The following is a 22,414-nucleotide window of genomic DNA, read 5'->3' on the forward strand; positions in this document are numbered from 1 at the left end:
TCTCTCCTCTCCCTTTCCTCTTGTTTTGTGTTCTTCTTTTTCTTTTTTCAATCAGCACCAGCTTTCCTTTCTCCAGTGTTGGGAACTTTTACGCCAGTCCATGCTGCAACTCCTCACCCTTGCGGGCCGACTGCTCATGCCTCTGGCTTGGACCTAACCTATAAATCTTGGCCCAGCCAGAGTTGAGGGGAGCTATGGGCAGCTCAGCCTCATCACTGGCCGCCGAGACGGAGTCGGACCATGGTTTCACTGGCCCAACCTACCCAGGGCACCTGGCTGCAAGTTGGTATAGGAGTAGCCACAGTGGCCCTGTATGGGAAAGTGCCCTTATAACACGGCAGCATCAGCACGTGAATCACCGGGCACGAAGGTAAGAAAGCAAGGGAAAGAGCTTGATCTCATGCCTCTCAGCTCGGTTTGAAACCTAGGATTGTATACCTTGGGGTCTTATAGGCTCTATCCATGGTCCAGTTGAAGCCACACCAAAATTTCCACTAACTTCATCTTAGCTAGCTTTGAATAATTGCCATACTTGTATCGACAAGAAGCAAAACCTATCTTTTGTTCATTGACCAATATCCATGATGTCATTTCCCCGCAAAGCAAAAATAAACAATTCCTTTCAACATTGAGACAGTGGGGCAACTGAATTAATAATGTCACATCCTCAACTCGCTGCTTTCACAGACACAAAAACTGCAAGTTGTGTGGAGCGTTTTGACACCTGTCCTCCAGTACTGAAGTAGTCATTAGCTGAAATTTTAGTAAAGCCCACCCTGAAGGGGAATTTATCCACATCAATCAAGTCAATTTTTCAGCTCATGGCCTGGGAACTAATTCTTGCCTCTTAGGTCAGTGTTTTTCAACCACTGTTCCGTGGCACACTAGTGTGCCGCGAGATGTTGCCTGGTGTGCCGTGGGAAAAATTGAAAAATTCAAGAGAATTACTTTATATATAGTCAATATAGGCACAGAGTTAAAATTTTTAACATTTTCTAATGGTGGTGTGCCTCGTGATTTTTTTCATGAAACAAGTGTGCCTTTGCCCAGAAAAGGTTGAAAAACACTGTCTTAGGTTTCAGATCCCCATTTTCTCTAGCAGACAGCCCAGACTGAGGTACCCTGTGTTGGAGAACACCTTCTCCAGGTCTAGATTTGGATAATGCCACCTGTCATACCCAAGGCTAACAGAATTTATCTTCAGATTGGAAAGGATATACTTAGAAGGTCCCCATAAACTACTAATATCTAGAGGTGTTGTTTTCATGACAAATGTTCCTGACAAGGCAGAATTGTGGTGAGTTAACTCTCAAGATTTTACCCCTTGTGAAACCTACTAATCAAACTGCTGGCTAATAATAATTTAAAAATGCTTGTTCACCTCATCACTCCCTCCAATGAAGGTTTGCCTTCATGGTTAGGGGCTTTTTTTTGAGGTTGAGAGGTATGTCGAAAGCATCTAACAGTGTGCTGCCCGAGGAGCCTTGGCTGTTGAAAGCTGCCATGTTGTGTGTGCTAAGAATATTGGAGCCTCTGATTAATGCTTGCTTTTTATAGCTTTTCTTCCTGCTTGTTGAATGACTGTGTGCCTTCCTTAGCCTGTATGGAGACTGCCATCTGTTTAAAAACAGCAGCTTGCTTCTGTCTCTGAGTTGCTTGGGTTGAAAAACATTTGCTTTGTGCTGTGTGTGTATGCCTTATGCCTGTTGCTTGTGGTCTCTTCCCTGTTGATGCAAACTCCAAGGATTTTGCTGCTTGCATCTTCTCTAGAACAGGCTTGGGGGAGTGTCTTTGGCAAATTAATCCCACAGTTTTGCACTTTACAGCTTGGTCTTGAATTTTCTGCCAGTGTTTCAGTGGTTGCAACTCTGGCATGTTTTGTATCATGTAACCAGCATGTTGGTAATATTAAGAGGAAGTTTTGTATAACTGCTGCTAGTTCCCTGTTATGTGCCTTTTGTATTGCTTTCCTTTTTTACTGGGCTTTTAAAACTTCCTGTGATGAAGAGAAAGAAGCAGGACACAGAGGAAGTGACAAGTCCTACAGAAATACACTTTTGAAGACTGAGAACTGAGATGGGAAAAGCATAGAGCATAGCCAACGGGGTAGCAAATAGCAATAAGTTTTAGCAAGAATCCAGGAGTTTTGTCCTTTGTTTGTACAACCACTTTGGATTCCATGGGTAGCTTTTGCTAGCAATTCCAAATATCAAGTTTTGTGTGCTTAAAAACTTGTATGCTGATGTAGGGCATTGTGGGACACTGCAGTTTTGATTTAAAACTGCTACCTGCTTGGCTTTGACAGTGGCAACAGTGTGAATGCTGCCTATAAATGCATCTAAGACTAGTTTACTTGTGGGTGAGGTGTTTTCCACAACTTCTGGGGAGAGAAAAAGCTTATTTGTCTGAGTATTGTATCAAAGCAGAACTATTGATGTAACATGAATTTTGCATGCTGTAACATGAATTTTCCATGCATCTTACCTGCACAAGTTCAGGCCAACTATCACAGGGAGGTTTAATTGATTTTTAGCCTTCATGGTGGCTTGCTTGTTCATTTATTATGATTTGATCTTGCCCTTCTTTGAAGGATCATGGTGGACACTGTGTACAGTATTGTTTTCATAGAGAGCCAGTGTGGTGGTGTGGCTTGAGTGTCAAGCTAGGAGTATGGAGACCCAGGTTTAGTTCCCAACTTTGCCATAAAATTCACTGGGTGAATTTGGAACAGTCCATGTCTGAACCTACTTCATAGTGTAGCTGAGAAAATATATGTCACGGGGGGAAATGGTTTCTCTCCTCATAGTTTGAAAATATGGCATCTATTTGTTCAGTACTAGTAGGAATACACAAATTCCTTTTGAGGCAGAAAACAGAAGTAAGGAGAAAGACAATAGGCTTTATATTAGCAAGGCTGGAGATCAGTTTTAGGGGGCAATAGGTACAGAGTCGTTAGAAGTCAGTTTGGGCAATATTAGCTTGTAGTTGAAAGTTAAGTACTGTATATTCTGGTGTATAAGACTACTTTTTAATCCAGGAAAATCTTCTCAAAAGTCAGGGGTCGTCTTATACGCCGGGTGGAGAATCTGCAGTCGCGTATATCTCAAACTCTATATTTTAACTGGAAAAGTTGGGGGTCGTGTTATACGCCCAGTCGTCTTATACGCCGGAAAATACGGTACTCCTCTTCCAAAGTTAAGTTCCATATTCAGGTGGTAGAATATCATTTTTTCAATTGATGGTGTATATTTATGTTTTAAATAAAAATAAATGATAAATAATTGGGTGAGTTCAGTTTGCATTTCAAGGCAGCTGAGATGGTGGTATGGAGTACTTCTTTATGGCTTAATCAAGATCTATAAGCAATGACTCAAGTTTTTAAAAGCCAAGCAGAAACAGTTTTCCTTTCAACTTTTGTTAACCTGGCTTTTGAATTACTACTGTGCAAGTCAGCCTGAGGCCAGAGATATACTTGGCTATTCCTGTGAATCTCTTATGATTCAGGCCACCTCCAGGAGTTATTCTGCAAGTCTAGAAAAGACGTTTCTAATCATTGTTTTTCCAAGGATTCATTAGAACAGTGTTGTGCAATGATTTCCAGGCAGAGCTTGATAAGGGAGAAGATATTCTCCATTTTGTGTTAGACTAGGATAATGCAGACGTCGGGAGGCATCTTGCTTCAGCACAGAGACTGCACTGGAAGCCAATCATGAGCCAGGGGGCAATAGCTAATTTGCATACTCATTGCTACATCATTTGCATGGGCGTGGCATTATCCTTGGCCCCTCTGTTGGGGCACTGTGTTGATCAGCTGATACGGCTCATCCAAAACATGGTCTGAGACTAGAAGTGGTTGCTAAAATATGTTTTCCTGTAGACAGAACACTGTCTGATTAACTTAGGCTACAGTAGAAGATGCCTCTTATTCATTGTAGTGTTTTCCTGTAACTAGTCTGAGGCACTCTGAGCAGCATATGTGTTGTTATATCTCTCCCCTTTTAGACTTAGGTGGAAATGTGCAAGCTCCACCTTTAAACGGTTTTGTTTGGAATTCTGCATGCAGGCAAAAAGAGGTCTCTTTCAGAAAATAATGTCTTGGAATATGTGGGTGTAAATTTAATCCCCTATCTCAAGAACAGATACTCTCAGGAGGCTGTGGACTCTCCTTCATTGGCTGGCCATCTGTTATGGATGCTTTAGAATAGAATAGAATAAATCTTTATTGTCGTTGTCCCCTTGCGGGAAACAACGAAATTCCTCGTTTGCTTTATCAACTTCAGTTGAGATTCCTGCATTGCAGGGCATTGGACTAGATGACCCTCTGAATCCTTTCCGATTCTACGATTCTATGAAAATGAGGGGATGCCCATACTGAGGGGGTGTGGTGGTCTTAAGTGATGATTTACCACTGGTTCCTGTGAGCTGTAATACTCCTATGACACCAGGTTGCTTTTGGCTGTCTCTGTTGACTAGTGGAGTCTTCATGTCAAAGAGAAGTGCAAGACTCTTCAAATATTTTCTTGGCTGTTTGCTTTGATACCATTATGAATGTTAAATGTAAAATTGGAGAAGTGGAATCTCTTTAGTGTTCTGACATCTCTTGGTGTGGGGCAGTGATTCCTACATTGTATGCCCAAGTTCATTGGTATACCATGAGAAGACTGAAGAGTACATGGAACAAAATAAGACATCGTGTTGGATGCAGCCACCACTGGGCCCCTCAAGGTGAGGAGCCTCTGTGCAGCACTGGTTTCCCTGATGCAGCCTGTGCTGCAGCTCATGGGCATGTGAGCATCCCAGATGAATCAGTGCTGCCAGGAAAGCATGGTGCCATGCTGAACCTGACATACAGGACAAAGGGAGAGGGCAGCATGCCAAGAGAGCAAGTATTATTAGCCAAGCTATTCTGCTATTGCAAGGAAGATGCCTGCCCATTGGCCTGCAGAATGATTAAAGAAGATAGACACTCTGCTTCCACAATACTTTTTTTCTTTCCTTTTTCTTTTTGGAGTAAGATATGCCTCCAGTTTTAATTCAGAAAGAACCAAGCACCTGTGCTCCCGGTATCAAATTAAGTAGAATAGTCTTCCTGTTGAGTCAGAAGTCGTGCCTTTCTTGTACTCCTGCTCTGAAACTGCCATGTTCACACATGAAATACCTGAATTGCCTACTGAAAAATCTCATTAAATAGATGTAAAATAAATCATCACCAGTCAAACAATGCAATGAACTTGGACACCTACTGTGGCCTCCCAGTTTTTTAACCTCTTGTAGCCTTAGTCTTAAAACTTCTGGAACCGTAAGAGCCATAAACTGTTTTTAAAAAATTTAAAAAATTGTTGTTCCCATTCTGCTCTGCCCTATTTTAAAAAGCTCTTCTGTTGGTGAGAGGGACTATTTCCATGTTTTTCATTTCAGCCACCTTGGCTCTGGTACTCTTCATGCATGGCTAAATATCTGGCTTCTATAAAGGTGCTTTGCCTATATCTTTAGTCTCTCTGAGCAAATTGTTTTGCACCTTCGCCTGACTTTTAATCTGTTTATTTTAAATAGCATGAAGCCAGGTACGTGCTCCAAGGCAGGTAGGGCCCTTGTGGAACCCATCAGGAATATGTGTTTCCCTTCCTTCCCCTAAAAGCTTTGGAGTACTCAAGTGAATCTGTCTGCATATGGGCAATGCCAGCCAAGATGTAAGCATGCGTAGGGGGATTTTGCAAATCCCTTGGGATATGCTGTAATTGGCAAATGGCCTCTGCATCTCCCTGCAAAGAACTGGATGAACCCAGGGGGTAGAGAGTGATTTGAATCAAGTTTGACATAGTATGTACCCAGGCTGTGCTGAGTAATCCTGCAATTTTTGATGCTCCAAATGAAAAAACAAAAACAAAATAAGTCTTCAGATCTAACACTAAGATCACATGGAGAACTGGACAGGTCTAGAAGGTCTCACTTTAGCCCACAATGAGCATGTAGTGTAACCAGGAAGCTCCTGCAGCCAGTCGGAAGCCGCAGAAGCCCCATCAGACATTCGGCTTCCAAAAATAGTTTGCGATCTGGAATGCTCACTTCCAGGTTTGCGGTGTTCAGGAGCCAAAATGTTAGAGAACTAAGCAGTTTAAGAACCAAAGTACGACTGTAATAATAATAATAATAGTAAACAAACCATTGCTTTCATCTGTGAATCACAGCAGTGTCAATTACATGGTTGGTTGGCCTCTTGATCAGCAAACCTTTACTCTTTTAAAGCTGTCAAGTTTCTTTGAAGTTGATAAAACTTTGGGGTAGCCCTCAATACTTGAACAAACCTGAGACTTTGAGACTGCACAGAGTTCCTACACAGTAAACTGTTCTTATCTCTCAGTAATCTTCTGAAATAGGTATCTAAAAGTGTGGAAAATGAGATTAAGAGTGGGAACCAGTGTGGTGTAGTGTAGAGGCTGGAATGCCACACTATGACCAAGGAAGTTCCAGGTACAAATCCTGGCTGAGCTGTGAAGCTCACTGGGGTCAGTAAATACCTCTTGGTCTCAAGCCAGTCTTCTATACCTTGGTGCTCTCCTGGTGATTTTAGACTACAGCTCCCATCAACCTCAGCCAGAATGGCAAATGGACAGGGTGTTGTATTCTATCAGCATCTGTAGGGCACCGGGTTGGAGAAATCCAGTCTCAGCTATCTCACAGAGTTACTATGTTGATAATGTAGAGGGGATGGGATGATGAGATGTATTTATGCTGTCTTGCGCTCCTTAGAAGAAGGTCAAAAAATACAATGATCTTCATCTTTCCTGAGGCTTTGTTGGGGCAGCAGTCTGAGGTAGCCTAGCAATCTGGGGCCATGAGGCAGCTCAGTACAAGTCCATGAGCAATCACGACCAGAAAGAGCAATCCAGGAAGTGGCACCATAAAGCAAGCTGGGAGTCAGGACCAGAGAGAGAGATACCAGAACTACAGGACCTCCAAAAAGGTCTGGTAGCACTGGAATCACTTGCAAGTGTATTGCATAACTATGTTTGACATTTGAGCTTATCACATTGTTCCTTGCTGTCAACTTTGGTAACTGTGGCTAATTTTCAGCTTAAATGGACATTTGACAACGTGTTTCTTGTTGCCATGGGTACTCTGTTGCTCAGAGAGCTGGAAAGTGAACCAGGCACATGTGGAAACCCAACATTTGAGAGATAGCAATTTGGCCACCCAGTATGCAAGATGTGGGTGTCTGAAGCAATGAGTGATGCACTTCTGCTTAATTTTAATCATTGGCTTTAAAAGTTTCCCAGTTCTTGAGAATGTGGCTATTTTTAACATAAAGCTGGGGAAGTTTCCTGAAGAGAAAGTGCTAATGATATGGCTCACAGGGATAGTCAGAGGTAACATGTGCTAGTGACTGATGTTGACTTGATAGTCTTGGAAAACAGAAAGTTGTAGTTCTGTCCACTGATGGGAGAATATTGTAGGAACTGATACCTTCTCAATTGGCACTGAGCGTGTTTACACAGCTTTTATTTAGAGGTACTGCTCCAGTGCATTTGAATTTTCCACCTGCTTTGCATATCTAATATAATTCAGGCATTTCTGTGTGTTTCCTTGATTGCTTTTCTGGTGTACGTATGTTTACAAACTGCTGAGTAAGAGGAAAGGTTAGTACTTTGCACTCTGCTTATTAGAGGGGATCGCTAGAGCATCTGTATGCTATGTTCCTGGGTTGAAGCAAAATCATAGTGCTTGCCTAGGGGTTGGGGTGAGCTTTCAGTTGTCAGAGCTATCTCATATCAAGTTGTCTTGAGAGAAATAAGCCTAGTCTGAAATGAGACAGAGCAAGACACCCTTGTTGCTCAGGTCTGTGATCCAGACTGACCTTGCACTTTTAAAAGTGACTAATCTGACTGGCTTCCCTATAGGTCCTTCATTTCGTCACTGCTGAGTAGGTGGGTGGCTTGTAGGCTGACTCCCCACCTGACTTCTATCAGTCTTCAGATTCATTATAAGCTTTGAACCCTGAAACTGATTCCCCCCCCCGCTTCTTTTTTTCTTGGTCCATCCCCTTTGAAGCACAGAGGATGACCTGGACCAGGAGACTCCATTCCCCTACCTGGTTCTCCCATATCAGAAGTCATGGCTATTTCAGGCTCCTCAGATACAGAAGATTCACTCTGGGGTAGCTCTCTTCATCCCCATGCCATAAGACTCAACAGGTGCAGAGCAAGGCAACAGGTACTTAAAAGGCAGGGATGGGGAACCTGTGGCCACTGATATTTTGGGCTCCAGCTCCCATCAAACCCAGGTAGCATGGCCAAGGATGATGGAAGTTGTAGTCTAGCAATGTCTGGAGGGCCTCAGATTCCCCATCTCTGCTTTAAGGACACCGACAGCTCTTCAGGTGAAATGGGGTCAACTACTCTGGGACTATACTACCCCATATATCCCATAATGCAGCCATAGACCACTTTCTTGGGAGGTATACAACAAAAAAGACCTCTTCCTAGGACATTTTCTATGTTCCTTGTTATGTATTCCACAGCACTGTGCCGGGATTATGAGAAGCTGCCATATCTGCATACTATATGGCTTCCAATTTAAGTGCTTTAGCCGCAGTAGACTTCACAATTTCAGCAGCAGTACTTTTATTAGAATATGATTTAGGTAGTGTTAGAAGGAGGCAGCAGTTGTTTTGAGCATCCTTGGAGACAGTGCAGGTTGTCCTGTATTTGAAGAAGCGCCTTAGCTTTCTTTGCCTTTTCTTTCTCTTCGCGAGTAGTGATATCTGTTTCATTGTTGCTCTGTGTGTCTTTTTACAGGCCTCATTGCTTGTGCATCTTTAATGCTGAAGGCCAAAAGGGACTAAGATATACATGAAGGTCAAGGATTCTGTGCCAAATTCTCATTATAGCTTTTTCTAAGGGCTCTTTTTGTTGGTTTTTTAAACAGCACCAGCAGCCTCAGCTATATAGTGCATTGCATCTGCTAAATTCTGCATGGTATGCAAGATGCATAACTGACTTAGTCAGTAATGAAAGCCTAAGTAAAAGGGGCATCTGTTATAGAACCGGCTCTGCCTGTTCAAACTGTTTCTGCAAGCATTCAGACCACACAAAGTTCTTTGGGCATGACCATTTACCACAGGATTAAAGTAAAATTAATTTTCTGTTCTTAAGTCATACAGGCTTGGGTGGCCTGATTGCTCTGAGACTCAAGGAGGTCTCTGACCAAGGTAGTTAATTGGATTGCAAACACCCTAATTTGGCCCAGTGAAAGATTCCATCTTTTATCTCTTTTGCACCTCGTGTGCTTTAGCAGAAGCAATGTCCCAGTTGGTTCACATAATTATCTCTGTACCCTAATCCAAAAGCTTCACTTGTATAATTTTATTCTTGCAACAACCCTGTTGGTTAGGCTGCAGGCTCATATACAAAAATGAGATTCAGAGAATGTTTTCTCAGGTTCCAGAATACTTCAGCTTGCTATGCTTGCTGACTTATCTCTAATTGTCTGCAGGTAGCTGTAATTTCTCTGTGGAGTTTTGAATCCCATCCAGTAGAGATGATCCTGCTGCTGTTTTCATGACCCCTTATCCCAAGTGCAGGGAACACCCACCCACTGGCGGAAGAAGAGGGGGGGGAGCGAGCGCATTGCCCCCGGCAGTGTGATCCTGGTGGGGTTCCATCGTGGCTGTCCCCCCTGCCACACCCTGACAGGCGGCGCACCACGCCCCAGAACGCGGGCTATGCCCCTGCAGGTGGCCCACCCTGCCCCGGGAAGCACGCCAACCCCGCCCCTGCCTGCTCTCCGCCACTGAAGCTCCACCACTGCACCCGCCCACCCCAGATGTTGCTAAATTGCAACTCCCATCGGCCCCAGCAAGCATGGCCAGGGATGATGAGAGTCATTATGTTTCAGTGAAAGGTTCCTTGTACCTGCCTTGTCCAGAGAGGATGAGGAGGGCTCCAGGTTTTTACTCTTGCCAAGGATATCTGATTCTCCCCAACTCCAACTTCAGGAAGCAGTTACTCCAGGATAACTGTTCCTGTAGGTAGTATCTGGGGGCTGGTTCATAGACTTAACACACGTGGAGGAATGGGGGAGCTGGACTTGTGTGCATAGTCAAAAGGAAGTACTTTTTCATACAATGCATGCCCTTTGCTACCAAGAGAGGCAGCAATGGCCCCCAACTTGGGAGGGCTTTAAAAGAGGATTACGGTACAAAAATTCATGTAGGATAAGGGTAACAATGGCTACTAACTCTTAATAGCTTTGTTCTGCCTCCACTGTTTGAAATAGTATGCTTCTGAATACCAGTTGTTGTGGCAAGGGTTCCTTCCCTTCTATTAAGCATGATTGGTCACTACATGTGCATACGTACATGCACACTTGTAGGATCTGTTCCCACCCTACCCATATGTGCCAAGAAGTGCTCTTGGCATGTGAGCTGCCCTCTTTGAGCATCCTCCCATCCCTTCCTGCTTGGGCTAATCAGAGCGGGGTGGTAGACAGCAGTGTCTAGTACGCTGGGCATGGCATAGCAATGCAAGGCTCTGGGAAGCAGGGAGGTAGTGACAGGCTCAGGTGCTCAGCATCTCTCTGCTGAGACTATAGAGTGAGAAGGTAAGGAAGAAAGTGGCTGCAATTTGGGAGGCCACAGAAGTGGATTGATAGGGATGGGGAAGAGAAAGCAGCAATGGGGGGTTGCTGCAAAATGAGGTGGGAAGGGGATCTTCCATGTGACACTTTAAAAATGCTTCACGATTATTTGACTGGCCAGATTACAAAAATGTTTTGATCCCCTGGTGTCCACCCCGTATTACTTTCTTAGTGTGTGTCTGCTATGTGCTTTGAGGGTACGTCTTCCCTTTACTTTGTGTAAGCAAACTCTTTTTTAGAATAAGGGATAGTAGCCATCCCTTCTTACATTGGATGCTTGGCACCATCTGAATTCTGATCAACCACAGTTAGATTTTAATGGGCAAGTAGCCTCATGCCCCCTTCCCTGGTGCTAATTCATATGCTCCTGATGAACAGAGAAAGCAAGTTGTTGTCAAGCCAAACCCACAGGCAGTGATGCTCTTCCTGCCTTCTTTTAGTGAGAGGTTGATGGGCTCCATGGAGATCTTCTTCAGTCTTGCCTGAGGGCGTGCTTTCCATACAATGTGGCCTGGGGGTTAGTGGAGACAAATTAGAGAGCTCCTCATTCGCAAAAGCTCTCTGAATCCTCATGTTCTCTGAAGGGAATAAGAGAAGGAAGTGAAAAATGCAGGCAATGATGACACTATAATGCTGCTTACTGTTAGCCTCTTTAGATTTTTATATTCAATTTCCATCAGTTTCCCGTGGGCTAGAAAATGTATTTTGCATTCCTAGGCGCCAGTAGCCCATTTGGCTGGGGGGGGGGGCAGCATCATATTTCTTGGCTGTGGGTGTCTGGGATTTCCCCATCTTTTCCTCCTTTGTGTAGACCCTACAATTCCCGCTCCCTGGCTTTCAAGTATAAAATCGCCTTATGGAGAGGTGCCCCAGAGGAGCTAACTTCCCCTTTTAAAATATTGGCAATATCCCATCTGTGTTTTCTATACACAGCCATATGTAACTCGTGTAGCTGGTAGAACTAGGCCAGCTTCAGTGCCTGACTTGTATGCTGCCGTCCCTCTGCCAGCAAAATAAATGTTTCCCATTCAGCTGGCACTGGATCAAGCAACTAAAGAGAAGTCCTTATTAACTACTCTGGAAAAATAAGCCTCTTTCATTTGCATCACAGGCCTTTAGTGTTCCAAGTGAACATAACACACATCCAGATAGCCTCTGCATCCACGCTTAGGGCCCTTTTGAAGTCTTTGCTCTTTGTAGAGCAGAGAACAAGCTGACAGTTTACCTGGATCCCAAACACCTGCCTGATCCCAAGCAGAGAAGCAGCTGCTCTTCTATATTGATGTATGTTACAGCTTCCCAGCTGCAGCACTGCGGCTGTCTGGCCATGCTGAGACGTCTGTAGCTCCCACTAGCTAAACCTCCTTATTAGTTGCCACCAGATTGTGCAAGGTGCAATAATCCCGTACAAACAAACACACCATCTGCTGGCTAAACAGTCATAACCTGTGGCTAACAAAATAGGCAGTGCAGCTTGTCACTGTGCATTGATTGGGAATTTCTGTTGAACTTGTGGAGCTCCCCCCACCCCACCCCCAGTTAATAGCTCTCTGCAAGATGCAAAACTGCACTAATAACTGGTTTTTGTATTTGTCTCTAGAGATAGTCAGGACTGAAAGTACATTGATTTGAAGCAAATAATGTTTTTGATATGAAGGTGTATAAAGCAACCCTGGGACATATAAGACTTGATTGTTATAAGGCTTAAGGGAGCTGCCTTGGCACTCAGTGGAACTATGGTCAAAGAATATAGTTTTCCATGTTTCCCTTGACAATAATGTTGGCAAAGTCCATGAATATCTGGTTCAGAATGGTCATGTACTCAGCTTGTAATGTTTAGAGGCACTACAGATCAAAGTCTTTCCCCCAAGAAGCTTTTCTCTAGCTCTGAATGTCAAAATGTGGTGCTTCAAATGACCAGTCAGCTTTCAGTCTGAACAGGCTGCTTTGTAGGAGGTGCATGTGCAAAAGTGTGTTCAGTGTGAGAGAATCTTTCATTCAACAGCTAAGCAAATTGTGCAGAAATTGAAAGTGGATTGTTTGCACAGGTCTGTCTGAGCTGCGATTAGTGCCCAAGACGTTGACAAAAAGAATTGATGACATTTTGAGGGGTGGTTGAAAATGATAAGACAATACAATAATGTGCAGCAAATGTTATGAGCTGCGAGAGAACTCTCAGAGAAAGGTGGCCTTTTTCAAAAGAGTCATCTGAAAAAGCTCATAAATAATTCTGAGCTGGTTCCAAATTGAGTGAAAGGGGTGGTGGTTTAGGCATTACTGGTCTCCCTGTATGCAAAACTAGGCATAATCTGACTGCTGACAAAGAACCCAGACACACTCAGCCATTTCTAATAAAAATAACAAATATTAAAAGCAAATATATGAACACTTGCTTAGTGGTTATGGTGATATGTGTGAAACATGCAGGATTTACTTGTCAAAGGCCCCATGTTCATAGTGAGGAACTTTTCGGTTGCAACCCACAATTCATTTCCTGAGCTGAACCACTTCCACTTGCTCAACATAACTTCCCCCCTCTCTCCTTTCTTTGTGCATCCCCCCCCCCAAAAAAAAACCATTTCCTCTGAGGGTTATGCAAACTTCTGGAACAGATTGGGGGCTGGGTGTGGGAAGAGAGGAAGTTTTGTGTGGGTGGAAGTTGTTCTACCCTCCCACATAAATCCTGTTGCTGTTTTCCTCTCCTGGGGGAAGGACTGTAACTCATTGGTAGAACAAATGCAGAAGATGCCAGGTTCAGTCCCTGGCATCTTCATGTAGAGCTGGGAAAGACTCTTGTCTGAGACACTAGAGAGCCACTGTCAGTTGGTATAGACTGTACTCAGCTAGAGGGACCAGTGATCTGACTTGCTTATGAGGCAGCTTCCTATGCTGCTGCTCCTACCACCTCACCATACCTTGTAACGATTAAAAAAAAAATCAACACCAATCATGAGTTTAGAATAAGCACATCTGTATGCTGGTGAAGTCCATGTGAAACATACAGGCCTGTATATAGAGCTTCTTGGAACAGTGAATCAAATCTGTCTTGTATAATCTTCATTTTACTGCTCTTCATACCCAAGGGCCCAATTTTACTTTAATAACAAGCTCTCCATAATTTATATACTCTCTTCGGCTTTATAAAAATGTGGGCAAAAGAACTAGCACAGAATTTGCATAGTTTAGCCTTAATTTTCATTGTGTGGCCATAATTTTTGATACTGAAGTCGTGGTTTACTTCTCATGGGAGTGGGTGCATTTCTTGTGTAGCCAAATGTCTGCCTTGCCTTGAAATCTGTTTGCCTTGGGACTGTCAAGAGGCAAGGACTCCTATGCATGGGGGAAACAAAATGATTCCCTCGACCCTGAAACTTGAGTTTCTGGGAATGCATTTGGGAATCCCTGCACAAGCAGAGCATTTTCTTTCTCACACACATATAATAAGGACCCCCTCTGTTTAGCTCTGGCAGATAGATGTAGTATAGTGTATATTACAGTACTTAAGCAGATGATAAAAAAAACCTGCAGAAACCTGCTCCGCTGCTATTGATTTATTGGATAGTAACAAAATAAATATGAGTGCAAATGTAAAATTTTGTATTGCTGACATTCTTAGGCATAGTTCTGTTCAGATGGACTTTAGGGCTGTAGTAGAGAGATGAGCAGGCTTGAAAGACTGTAAATCAATGACATGATACCTTTCCAGAGGTAACATCTGTATTTTAAAAGATTGCATTAATAATGTTTCTGGGACTGCAGTGTTCCTCAGGTGCTGGTAAGATCTCATTTGGAGTAAAGCTCCCACCACCTTCACATTTGGAGGCACCAGCATTGAAGAGGGATATTGGAAGCTTTGAAGCAAAGGAGAGGTACAAAGATAGTAGCAGAGTCTAGAAGTCACACATACCAAGCAAAGTACACTACTTTTAGCACACACAAAAATACCGAAGGGAAACATGTTGATTTTCACATTTTGTTTTTAAAAGGTAAGACATGAGAGAGCCATTATTTACCCATGTCTACTAGAATAGCAACACTGGATTTAAACTGTAGACGTGTAGATTTTAAGTTAAACGTTAGGGAAGCCTTTCCAAATATAAAAAGAACTGCCTGTTTATTCATTCTGTTATTGAAGGGATTTCTTTCCCACTCTTCAGCTTTAACAAGCCCTCAAGGTGGCTTATAAGAGCAATAAAAGCAAATAAAATAGGATTAATTAAAACAGGCAATAAAAATGCAAATGAGAAGCACCAGCAACCAGGAATTGCAAATGCTATTAAAAGCATGGGCAAACTGGATGGACATATCCTGGTGTCTGAATGATGGCAATGTCAGTACTAGGAGAAATTTCCTAGGGAGGGAATTCCACAACTGGGGTGCCATAGCAGAAAAGGCCCTCTCTGCTGCTCCTGCAACTCGTTCCACCTCTTGAGGGAGGTACCTGGAGAAGGACCTCAAATTAAGGTTTTAATTGATAGACAGGTTCATGTAGGAGAAGGCTGTTCTTAAGGATTTTGTTTATGCTGACGTTTTGAAAGTGTGGATGGGCAAATATCAAGTCAAGAATGGCTTAGCTATAGGATAGCCTATTTTAAAGTAGCAGCATAGACTAAGGCATCGGGGGGGGGGAGCTTTTAAGTTCCTAGATATTGTGATGCTTGTCGTTCCTTCTTCCCTATATTCTGTGTTCACCCATAGGCTGGCACCAGTGCCCATGGTTTGCAGACACTTTCCGTGGTAGGATAGCAAGGTCACAGTGGATGACAGCACCCATCTGTCTAGCAAAGCTTTAAGTCTTTTGTTGGCTCTCCATATGTGACCTGTAGGCCTACAGCAGCTCATCACTTGGTCTCTCCCCCCCCCCACCGTTCCAAGCACATGTACTGGCTTGTGCCAAGATTACAAAAGATTTGTTTGCAAGAGGCTGTGCCTGCAACCAGAGTTGTGACCTGCATTTAATCCTTACCACTACTGTATTGCTGACCTTGTCTGTGTTCTGCACATGGGGAAAGGTTAATTGTGTGCTTAATGGCTAGGGAAAGAATTCGAGAAAGTTGTGAGTGGTCTAGGCATTCTCCAAAGTACATTTGTTGCAGAATTCATAAACAGCTGCAGAACAGTTCTCCCAGCTGATGGCTGGAAATGCAGCTGTCTGAGGAAGGGCATATAAAGTGTGAAGGGAGTTGATAAGAAAGGGAGTCTACTTTTCTGTTATCAAGGGTTTCACCTATTGCCAGAATCATCATACTTCTCAATGTAGAATGCCAGCTGTCTGGATAATGGGCAGCAGGTGGATGGATGGTTGGTGTCTGTAATGCTGCATTATTTTTGGGGAGAACCTTTTGGAGATTTGTGAGCAGTGGGGAGGAATGACTCACCTGCCCATCATTTAGGCACCTCAAGCTGTCCTCACAGCTTGGCCAGAGCAGCATCTGCAATTCTGAGCTGAATTTCCATTTCTCCTTGCTTAGCTCGCAGTTTGAGCATCCCTTAACCTAGGCAGTGTTTTTTTTTTTTTACATTCTTGTGCTGGCTCTTAAAGTACTGGTATCTGATAACGGTGCTATTCCTGGAGCTGCTGTGAAGGGACATTTTGCTGGCACTGGGGAGGGCATAAGCTGCTACTCAGAGGCTGTACTTAAGCCTCTCTAAGAAATGAAGGTAGGCAGGAGGAAGGTAAACAAAATAATTTTGTCTTACGTAGTGTTCAAACTGGAGAGAAGAAAACCCCATGAAGAGAGCAACAAAGAGTGCCACTCTGGATAAAATTGTCCTAACCTCATAGGGCACAGGTTGCCTCCAGGTGCCCTAGACTCTGAGCATTTTCTTTCTTTCTTTTTAAAAGTAATTCTTTAGCCCTCTTCAAAAGAATGTTATGGGACAAAATGTGCAGATACCTTCTAAGCAATTTCTTTGAAATCAGTGGGGTTTTCCTAGTACTGAGGAATACTCTGTTATTAGACAGCCACAGCCTCTCTGTGTTTGTGTGTGTATAAGAGAGGGATGTGGTGTCTTATCTCCACAACAACCAACAGGACGTAGGTGACTTCCCATAGTAAGATTACCAGGGGTGGTTACCTCTCTTAATTTTGTGTTCTCCTACACTTCCCAGGTCAATCATTATGTATTATGCTATGCCCCTTCCATGGCAGCCATCTTGTGACTGGTGCCCCCAGAGCACTCTCAAAATTCAAAATGTGCCCACTATTCAAAAAGGCCCCTCTTGCAGGACTTTCCTGGAACACCCTGGCTGTTGATTTGCTCCAGAGTCAAAAGTGTGTAAGCCTATCACTTACCTATTAGGACAACAGTTCATGATGGGTGTTCACATATCTGAACAGATATAGCATGGCAGGTGGAAGTGGTGTTACAACTTTCTGTTCACATGTTGTGTATTTGAGAATATTTTAAATGGATTAATTGCTCCCTTGATCCAATATGCACACGTCTTCCCCAGTCAGAATGGTTAAAATGAGGTAAAAGACAGCCAGTGCAATGTAGTGGTTGGAGTGTCAGACTACAGTGGGGAGACCTTGGTTCAAATCCCCAGTCAGTTGTGGAACTTAGGGGGCAACCTGGGGGACGGGAGACTACCTTAAGCTCTTAAGAAAGGCAGGATATAAATGTAATAAATATTAAAACCATCTGTTCCTTTCACTCATCCCCTTTCATTCCACAACTATGTGTAATGTGGATTTGAATGGACATTTCTCATTATGGGTGGGAAAATCAGAGAGTTGTGCTGTTTGTAGTTACTCTGCATTTTAAAAGCCACTGGCAAAATTGTGTGATCTTGTGTGGGTGGGCCTACCTGCCACATGCAGCTTTAGCTCTGTCGTGATATTGATGCCTGTAGATCATAAATTGATGATCCTAGTGCTGGCTTGAAATGGGCCGGGGTGTGTGTGATCTTAGTTCAGGGGCCTCTGGTTCGAGTAGCTCCTGGCTGACAGACACTGGCTCAGGCTGGTGTTGGAGCCAGAGTCTGGGTTCAGCACCACCGTGGCTTCTGCTCCTGGCCTGCTGATTGCTCCTCCTCTGTGTGCCCTGGTCATGACACTACCCAAACATGAATATGCCCAGCCTCGAATATGCCCAGCCTCTTTGCCATGGCAGCTTCCAAAGTGAGAGACAAGTGCATGCTGAGATTTGGAGGCTGAAGTGCAGCGGTTGGCTGTACTCTTGAGATGTATGTAGCGGAGGTGTGAGTGATCCAAGCAGACAGCTCTGCTGACCCATTTCCCCCTCTGCTCTTCCTCTTGACTTTATTTACTAGCGCTACAGATTGCAGTGTAGACCCCAGCTGAATAACAATCTAGGCAGCCAGTCGCTGGCAAAAAAAAACCCTTCATCCTTTACAAGCCAGGGTTTACCCCTCTAGGTTTGGCAAGTGGATAACTAGATTCTTCAGGGAACCAGACATCTGTACCGGCTGCCTGTTTTGTGGGTGCTTCAACTTGGGAAAGATCTTACCTGAACTAGCTCCATTTCACCCAGAATTCTAGACTCTTTTCCCAGAAGCCTTCTTCATATGCACATTTGAGCCTGGTTTATATGTTATACTCATCATGTGGAAAATAGCCACATGTAAGCCAGGCTCTGAAAGCTGAGGATTCTGTGTTATCCCACATGCAAGCAAGGGGGACTATAGAGCCATTGATTGCTTTTCTCCATCTGCTGTTTATCTCAGGCTATCCTATCCCTCCCTTAGTGACTAATTGCCCCTAGGTGTTGAAGTGGGGCAGAGCAAAGATAATTAGCTTCTTTTTGCCTTATTAATCAGAAATATAGGAGTTCTTGAAGTGTAATCGCATTTGGTCTGAAACTGGAAAACCTAGAGTGACACATCATTCAAGTCCTTATTTGTACTTTCTGTCTTAAATTGAACTGGTTTTCCACACTAGCTTTTGCTGCAAAACAGGTTGGATTTTCACTACACAGATGCTGAGATTTGGAATGGCTCCACTTTGTGCCTGTATAGAAGCTCCAATGAGCTTTCAAGCTGCCACTCTTAACTGTTTCTATGTCTAGGAAAGACCATGGTCCCAAACAGCTTGTCAGTCAGTGTGGACAGTACTGAGCTAAATGGATCAATGGTCTGATTCTGTGCAGGGGAAGGGCTTGGGAGAAGTTACAGCATGCTTTCTGCTTTATTTGGTTGGCATAAAAGTATTGGGCTACTATTGCTTTCAAACTTGGGTGCTGCAAGAAGGTGGCTAGCTTATTGTGGCTTGAGTTTTCATAGGGAGGGTTGGAATATATCCAAAACTTCCAGTGGGACATTTGCAAATCAAAGCCCCTTGGCTCAAAGCCACTGTCCGCAGTGCTAAAATATGCTTGGAGGTTGATTCTAGCCCATTGAACACATGGAGGCACTGAAGCAGTTCAGTGTTCTGCTCTTTGAGAACTCTCTTCCCTTAATTGCACTAATAAACCATATGTCAGGGTTGCTTAAAAAATAAATAAATAAGAGTTAGAGAGGCTGCTTAGGAGGCTAGGAAACTTCACTGCCTGTGGAAAAATGAGCTATCAAAGGAGTTTGGGGGGGGCAGTGGGGGAGCAAATTTAAAGCATTCTTTGTGAATTAAGGATTTCAAACTTCTGCTCTTCCACCTGGAGCCGTTCTGAAGTGTGTGAAGGTCTCTGGTGCCTCTGTGTTCGTGCTAGGAACACAGGATATAAACCTAGGAAGCTACCATATACTGAGTCAGAGCATTGGTCCATCTAGCTCAGTGTTGTCTACACAAAATGGCAGCAGCTCTCCAGAGTTTCTGACCCAGGGGTTTCTCTCAGCCCTGCCTGGAGATGCGGAAGATTGAAATTCGGACCTTCTGCGGATATGGCAGATGATGTACCACTGAGCCATGACTTTTTCCCAAGAGACTCCCCCCTGGTATCAGAAAAGTTTGTCCTGGAGAAGCTCAGTCATTCATTCAAAATGTGCAATTTTCATTGCACAGCCAATGAAATCTGTTTTGGCCAACATTGTCCTCTTACCTCATCAAGAAAAGCCAATGAGATGCTGCTGGACCCAGGAGATATTACCCTTTCCCATTGCTGCTGCCTCTGAGCATTGTGTCATACTGTACAAAGGCAGAGAGAAAAGAACCACAAGAAGCTTGGCAAGGGGATAGGGAAGAGGTGTTCTTTACCAATATGTATTGCATAGCTTAATTAAAAAAAGAAAGAAAACACTTTGGAGAAATAGAAACTGTTCGGTTGAATACTTTCTGTTGGGATGAGTATCTAAAATTAGCACGAGAAATTAAAATGCTCTTACAATTGGCCTTCAGCCGTTTTTCAGAATTTTCCAAAAATATTTAGATGCAAGTGTGTGTGTGTGTGTGAGTGTGTGTGTGTGTGTATTTACAGTGGGCAGTGTTAGAAGCCTGGTTCACATTCATATTAGCCAGCAGCACATAAATTGTCTTGTCTTGAGTCAAGGTGCGGAAATCACCCCAATTATAATTTACAGAATCTCGACTTCATTTAGGTCTGAAATGCCCCAGAGGGTAGCAAAACCAGGTCCAAAGTGGGACAAAAACAGCATGCCAGACTCAGTCTAACAAATCACATTTTAAAAGGCATAGCAAAGGCAATAGTTTGCATGGTGGCTACAGGAACTCATACTTTTAATAACAAATGGTAGAGATCTGCAACTAGTATGGTATTAGTTGCTTTGCATTACTTCTTTGATTTGGTAGCAGTGAGATGAAATGTACGTAAAAGAAGCTTGAGCTAAAACAAAAGACATGCCGTTAAAAAAGCTTGCACTACAGAAGCAGTGAGCAAAGTGACTAGTTGTGCTGCTGACATACCAGTAGTGGTGGTTAAATGACCTGGCTTCCCCTCAGCACCTTTCTGTATGCCTCTTGATTCTAAATGCCGAAGACTCAACATGCTAAATCCACTTGACTCTTCTCTGCACATTGCATGTTGTTGTTGTTTTTTAAACCTCGGTTAAAGCATTGTGAAGCTTCTCTTGGAAGTTAAATCTGGCAGTTAAATTATAAAATATGTATATGAGGTAAACAAGCGTAGTAATATGTCCTTTAAGAAAAAGTGCTTGGTATCAGAAACTAAAAGCCTGAACTTAACACTTAAACCCTTACAACACTCAAAGGGTTAATTGAATTGGAGTTCTCTAAACATAATACTCTGGTGGGTGAGACCAACCATTCACTAAACAGTGGTGAGATTTCCATATGCCCTGTTTACTTTCATGTTTTGTTTTGGGGATGTTTAACCTTGTTCCTTTGAGGCTACTCTGACATGTCCAGCATTTGGTTCCGTTATTTAGTTGGTAGGTTCTTTATGGGTACATCTTTTTTGGACTTATGGTCACCTGTGCCACCTTCTTGTCGTTCTTAGAACACAAGGTGAGTTGCATCAGGCTCGTAGCATTTTTGTTGGTTCTTCAGATGTGGCACTGTCAAATTAGGACCTTCTCTCCCCTATTATTAATGCAGGTGCCATTCATGGGACTCTTTGTCAAGGCCATCCTTCTCATTAGTATCCAAGTCCTGTACTTCAGTTGTCTTATCAGCAGGTGCCAGAGTCCTTAACCCAAACAACCTTTGTTGTTGCACTGAAGCTTCTCAGTGTGCAAGGTCAAGGCACATCAAGCCATACTTTGTTCTTGTTTAGCTTTCACAGCTTTTTAGTTCCAAGGCTCATGAATATAATCTGAGTCTGAGGTCTAAAATATGAATCTGACGGCATCTGAAATATGAATCCAGGGCAGGAATGGGGAGTCTGTAGTCTCCCAGATATTGTGGACTACAGCTGCCATTAGCCCCAGCCAGCATGGCCAGTGGTCGCAGATGATGGGAGTTGTTATTTGAAAGGCCACAGGTTTCTTATCTTGGCCTAATGTCTTTATGCATGTGAGTCTGGGATCTTAAATATGAGCTTTTGACAATCTTAGGACCAAAGTGATCATACAATTTACCGGTAACCTTTTCAGGACTGGATTGACAAACATGCAATGTACTTTTTTTTTTAATTAAAAAAGTATCAAAGCTCAGTTAGATAAGGAATATATGAGCCCTCTTCCTTGCCTTTATATTCAGGATTATTCACATGCTATCTCATGTTCAATGTAAGTATATAATGCAATAACTGGAGAGAGAATACTACATTTTGCATTGCACGTTGTTCCCTGTTCACCTCTTTGAAGGCTACACATTCTACGTGGATCTCCCATAAGGACTTGCTTTCTGCTCAAAACTGCCTGCCTTATATGATGATGATGATGATGATGATGATAATAAGAATAAGAATAAGAATAATAATTTATTATTTGTACCCCACCCATCTGGCTGGGTCTCCCCAGCCACTCTGGGCGGCTTCCACCAAACATTAAAATACATTTAAAATATCACAGTTTAAAAACTTCCCTGAACCTAAATATGAAGTTAGGTGAGGACCCAGTGTGCTGGAAAAATGGGTTTGACCGTTTTAAAATCCCCATATAGTTATACACTGTGGGCCTGAAACCTCTGAATGGCAAAATCCGGTTTCCTACGTGTTGATCCTTGGGCAGTAAATGCTTCCTAGGAACAATCTCATTTGGCTTTCTCTCTTGTCTCAAATCCCAGTGCCAACTGTGGCTTGTTCTTCCAAATTGTCCCTTTGGAGCGCAGACATTTACTAAATAGCTCTGTGAAGTAACTGAAAGGAGAGATCATTAAAATAGGTTTGGTTTCCTTCTTGCCTGCCGAGAAATAGTGGCCCACTCCTTTGCAAGTTGCCTGTTACAGCTAGCGCTAAACTAGCC

At 43.3% G+C, this 22,414-nt stretch overlaps 1 protein-coding gene across 1 annotated transcript in view; it reads left to right on the plus strand.

Annotated features, from left to right (window-relative positions):
* The first annotated feature begins 209 nt into the window (after window positions 1–209).
* Window positions 210–22,414, plus strand: part of CAPN15 (calpain 15) — a 59,297-nt gene continuing 37,092 nt past the window's right edge. The window contains exon 1 of the mRNA XM_033168030.1: window positions 210–370. The gene's annotated coding sequence lies outside the window, so the exon portion shown is untranslated. The remainder of the gene's footprint in view (window positions 371–22,414) is intronic.

This window comes from Lacerta agilis, chromosome 13 (assembly GCF_009819535.1).
Source record: "Lacerta agilis isolate rLacAgi1 chromosome 13, rLacAgi1.pri, whole genome shotgun sequence".
In the NCBI taxonomy this organism is placed as follows: Eukaryota; Metazoa; Chordata; class Lepidosauria; order Squamata; family Lacertidae; genus Lacerta; species Lacerta agilis.